The 5,723-nt window shown below is 40.3% G+C and overlaps 1 pseudogene; it reads right to left on the reverse strand.

Moving 5' to 3' along the window:
- Nucleotides 1–3,908: 3,908 nt before the first annotated feature.
- Nucleotides 3,909–4,915, reverse strand: LOC128578467 (probable mitochondrial glutathione transporter SLC25A39; annotated as a pseudogene).
- Between the last annotated feature and the right edge of the window lie 808 nt (nt 4,916–5,723).

Here is a 5,723-nt window from a genome sequence, read left to right on the forward strand (position 1 = left end):
TTCTTTAGGGTCTCATGAGTCTAAAGAATACTGCAAGCTTTTTTTAAAGCCTTTTTTCAAATGCTTTAAAAAGAAAAACAAAACGTTCCTTTGAAAGTCTTTACTGCTTTAAAAATCATTTTAAAAATCTAGTGCAAGTATCATGTTATGGTATCCATTTTTAATTCAGCAGCATATTATTTTGTAAAATTTCAAACCTTCAGATAATTAACAAGAATAGTATAATGAACACCCATATGCCCTTCACCAAGATTCACCAAATGCAGCACATTTACTCTCTTTTTCCCCTTCCGCCATAGGTATTTCTTTTCTTTATTTCTCTTTTTTCCCTTGTTTTTCCTTTATTCCTTCTTGTCTTCTTTTTTGGAACCATCTGGGAGTTCATTTACAGATATTATCACACTTCAATCCTAATATTTCAGTATGTACCTTTCAAAAATAAAAACATTGATCTTACATAACCACAATATTGTTACTATATTTGCAACCTTTAACACTGGTATAATACTGCCATTTAATATACAGTCCATATTTAAATTTTCTCAACTTTCCTCAAAATGTTCGTTATAGATTTATAGATGGTTTTTTACAATCTGGTTTCCAATGAAAGATCACATACTGCATATCTCTTTAGTCTCCTTTAATCTAGAAAAGTTCCTGGTTGTTTTTCCTCATTTTTGTTTTGGATTTTCATGACATTGGTGTTTTTTTAAGAATCCAGGCCAGTTGTTTGGAAGCTTTGGCATACATTTTCTAAGAAAAAGAAAAAAAAAACTGAACCCAAAAATAAATTAAAAATGGAACAGAATGGTAACTTTCTAGTTGTGTTCAAAGCCTAGCTTTAGCTGTTACTTGGAACAAGTTTCTTAATCTTCTCTGAGCCTTGATTATCTGATTTGTTAAATGGGAATGATGATTCCCATTTTATGAAATAGTTGCAAGGATTATAAATTGCTGCTATCTCTCCAGAAAGCAATTTGACAATCTGTATCAAGAATCTTTGTTTTTACTAAGAAGAATATGTTCCAGCTCCATCCGTGTAAACATGAAAGAGGTAAAGTCTCCTTCTTTCTTTAAGGCTGCATAGTATTCCATGGTGTACATATACCACAATTTATTAATCCATTCGTGGATTGATGGGCATTTGGGCTTTTTCCATGACTTAGCAATTATGAATAGGGCTGCAATAAACATTCTGGTACAAATATCTTTGTTATGATGTGATTTTTGGTCTTCTGGGTATATGCCCAGTAGAGGAATTACAGGATTGAATGGCAGATCTATTTTTAGATCTCTAAGTGTTCTCCATATATCTCTCCAAAAGGAATGTATTAATTTGCACTCCCACCAGCTGGAACATATTCTTTTTAGTAAAGTGTCTCAAGAATGGAAGAAAAAGTACCCAATGTACTCACCCCTACTATGAAACTAATTTAGGACCTTCACATGAAAGCTATAACCCAGCTACAACCTAAGAATAGGGGGAAGGGGGAAAGGGTGGGGAGGGAGGGGGGATGTGGGTAGAGGGAGGGGGATTGATAGGATTACACCTGCGGTGCATCTTACAAGGGTATATGTGAAACTTAGTAAATGTGGAATGTAAATGTCTTAACAAAATAACTAAGAAAATGCCAGGAAGGCTATGTTAACTAGTGTGATGAAAATGTGTCAAACGGTCTGTGAACCAAGTGTATGGTGCCCCATGATCATATTAATGTACACAACTATGATTTAAAAAAAGAAAATAATAAATAAATAAGTAAATAAAGAATCTTTGTTTTTTGTTTTTTTTTTCTGTTTGTTTGCTTGTTTTTTGAGACAGAGCCTCAAGCTGTCACCCTGGGTAGAGTGCTATGGCATCACAGCTCACAGCAACCTCTGACTCCTGGGCTTAAGCGATTTTCTTGCCTCAGCCTCCCAAGTAGCTGGGACTATAGGCACCCACCACAAAGCCCAGCTATTTTTTGATTGTAGTTGTCATTGTTGTTTGTCAGGCCTGGGCTGGATTTGAACCCACCAGCTCTGGTGTATGTGGCTGGCTCCTTAGCCGCTTGAGCTACAGGTACCGAGCCTGTATCAAGAATCTTAAACATGCTTCTTTGTTTGGACTCAGTAATTCTGCTTCTAGCAATTTATCCTTAGGAAATGATTAGAGATATAGTCAAAGATGTTGAGGCAGTGATGTTCATTATTGTGAATGTCAGGGGAGCTTTAGATTGAACTGTGCTACATCCTCCTTGCTATTTGCTTAGCAACCTCAGCCTCCTTGTCTTCAATACTCATTGCCAATATTTATTAAAGGGCTACTCTGTGTCTAGCACTGTGCTGAGTTACAGACTGCTGTGGCAAACTTGGAAGTCATGCTGTGGAGAAGCATTTGATAACATGGAACAAATATAGGGTTTAATGAGGAATCAAGTCAAGTCAGTACAATGAGATCCCATTTTTGTTTTCTGTCACAAAATTATATTTAGACGGAACCTAGGAAAAAGTATATAAAATTTTGCATTAGCTGGTGAGGTTTGAGGTAAATTTTGCTTATAATGCCAAAAATAAGAAAATGTGCATACAAATTTTGTGCCAGTATGTGCCAAGCCCTGTGCTTGACAGGCATCAATTCCACTTATGGTCGGTTGGCAATAACTGATCAAATGGCCATTCTTAGATAAAGGAGGACTTAGAAATGTAACCCTTAATGAATCAGCCATTTCCTAGCTATAATTTGATATTAAAAAGGAAAGAATGGATAGCTAATTATCTCTGTCACATCATAAAATCTATTTTTGTCTGATATCAATAAAACTACACAACATTTCTTTTGGTTAGTGTTTATCACTCAGATATATTTTCCTAACCTTTTGTATTCAATCATTCTGAGGCATTGTATATACTGGTAAACAGCACAAACCTATATTTTACTTTGTTTATTATTCTCATAATCTCTGGTACTCAATTCATAAACATAGTTCATTTATATTGATTGTGATTGCTGAGGCATCTGAAATTACTTCTGCCATCTTATTTATGCTTTCTGTTTTTGCCACTTCTTCTATGCTCTTTTGTCTCATTTCCTGCCTTCTGTAGGATTAGTTTTTAAATTTTCTTTTCTTTCTTTCTTTTTTATTTTATTGTTGGGCATTCATTGAGGGTACAATAAACCAGATTACAGTGATTGCATTTGTTAGGCAAAGTCCCTCTTGCGATCATGTCTTGCTCCCAAAAGGTGTGGCACATACCAAGGCGTCACCCCCACCCCTCTTTCCCTCTCTCTGCTCTTCTTTTCTCCACAAATTTTTTTTTTCTTTCTTCTTCTGGTATTAAGAATTCTATTTCTGTTATTCCTATAGTTACAAAATAACTCAAATATTACCATATATGTATACTAAGCTTAAAGTCTAATATTATTCAATATCTCTTTCTTCCTCTTGAACATAAGGAATTTAGAACACTGAGTACTTGGCCAACTCTTGTCCTGCATATTATTGATTCGTAATTTATTTTGTCCTATCTTCATTTTTATGATCAAATTGAACTTCTTTTTTAAGTTCATCATCTTTAGACTTAAGAATTAAGAGGGGTCAGGGAGACTAAGCCATGCTGAGGATTTCTGGGCTCTAGGGGACAGGCCCAGCTACAGCAAACATGAAGGGAAACACAAAGCAGGGGGTGAGGCCTGAGGGACAGAAGATTTGGTCTTAAACTTGGGGGGTGTGTGAAAAAGTGGTGATCATGAGAACTTGGATGAAAGCTGTCTGAGGAAGGCTTGGGCAAACCCCGGTGCAGCCCTACCCCGGGAGCTTGTCTCTGAGAGGGAGGAGAAATGATCCCTCCCCTTGACTGAGGAAAAGGTACTTGGCTCAGTTTCCTCCTCCCGCTCTCAGCGTCCTCATCTTGTCTCCTTACTCCTTTCAACCATCCAGGGGCTGGTCCTGGTTGAGCCTCTGGAAGAAGCTTTTGCCAAACTCCTCTAAGTGCTGATCATGATGGCACAGGAGGGGATAACCTTGATGATCCTAGGGAGGACTCCTGAAAAGAGTGCCCTGGTTGCCCGGTTCAGGCAGATCCTATGCAGCAACAGCCAGGTGGAGTCCACATGCAGGGGTGTCATTCTCAAAGTCTCCCCTGTTCTGAGTGCATGGTGCTGGGTCTACACCACTCAAAAGGTAAAATCAGCACTGCAGTCACCATCCCTAAGATGCTGCCAGCCACAAAGCTGATGTCCACAGATGTCTGGCCCACTGGCCTGAGCCTGTTCAGCCAGCTCGTCACCAGTTCGCAGTTCAGCCAGTACAGAGCTGAGAAGGGCACATCTCAAAAGGCAGTGGGGCCCCAGCCCAGTCACAGTGAGTGCCAGCATTCAAATGCAGTCAGTCATCTAACTCCCAGTAGGACACATGCTGTGCCTGCAGCTTTGTGTACCTGACCTTCAGGTGGCTCATGATAGTCATAGTGCCTGGGTGGGCATGTGCATCAGCCACCATGGGTGTGTAGAGGTCAGAGGTCAGGGCTCAACCATACAGCAAGGCCCTGAGTTGGTTGCAGGCCATGAAGTACATGGCGGTAGCTAGCACAGTCATCACCAGGGTGGCTGGGAGGCCACTCCACGGAGTTCTAGTGTCCCCATGCCTCACAATCTTCACAAAAGCATCCACACTGCCAGTGAAGAGGGTAGGGTCCTGAAACCAAGTGGCATAGCTGGCACCATTTGGGAACAGGTGCGGGGCTCCAGGACACCATTGCAGTACAGGAGGCACTTGCATTTGGCATAGGAGAGGCTCCAGAGTCGAGGAAGACATCAGCCCACTGCCCACAGAGAGGTACTGACACTCCAAGCAGACCATCACCATATCCAGGGGCATCATGAGGCCACTATTTGTTGGATGGGGCTGATGCCTCCAGGGTCCTCGTCAGCCATCTTATAGCTTCACGGCTGGAACTGGCACAGTTAGATGCCCAATGCCAGGCCGGCCCATAGATGCTCCATGACTAGAGCAAGGTCTACCTGCGCTGGCCTAGCACTAAGGCCAACTCTGACAATCAACATTATTATTTTCTGATAGAATTTATATGTGATTAAATTCCTCCTACTCCATTTTTACCACTTTATTTGCTTGACATTTATTCTTTTACCCCAGACTTTCATTGTGGGATTATTCTTCCTGAAGAATGCATCACAGCATATTCTCACTGTTCTTTACCTGAAAATATCTTTACTTTCCCCTCACTTTTAAAAGATAATTCATCTGGGTATCAAATTCTAGGTTGATGGTTATTTTTTTTTTGTTTATTTATTTATTTAGAGACAGAATCTCACGCTGTTGCCCCAGATTGAGTGCAGTGGTCATCACAGCTCACTGCCACCTCAAACTCCTGGCCTCATGTGATCCTTCTGCCTTAGCCTCCCCAGTAGCTGGGACTCAAGTGTATATCACCACACCCAGCAATTTTTTCCATTTTTGGTAGAAATAGGGTCTTGCGCTTTCTCAGGCTACCCTCAAAGTCCTGAGTTCAATGGATCTCCTTGCCTCAGCCTCCTAGAGTGCCAGGATTATATGCGTGAGCCACCATGTCTAGACCATTGACAGTGACTTTGTTTTCCTACTTTGCAGGTATAATTCACTGTCTTCTCATTTTGTTTTTGCTGTTGATGAGTCTATTGTCAAACCAATTGCTTTTCATTTTTGGGTAATTATTTTTCTTTCATTTCTTTTCTAATTGCTTTT

Source organism: Nycticebus coucang, chromosome X, assembly GCF_027406575.1.
Source record: "Nycticebus coucang isolate mNycCou1 chromosome X, mNycCou1.pri, whole genome shotgun sequence".
Lineage (NCBI taxonomy): Eukaryota > Metazoa > Chordata > Mammalia > Primates > Lorisidae > Nycticebus > Nycticebus coucang.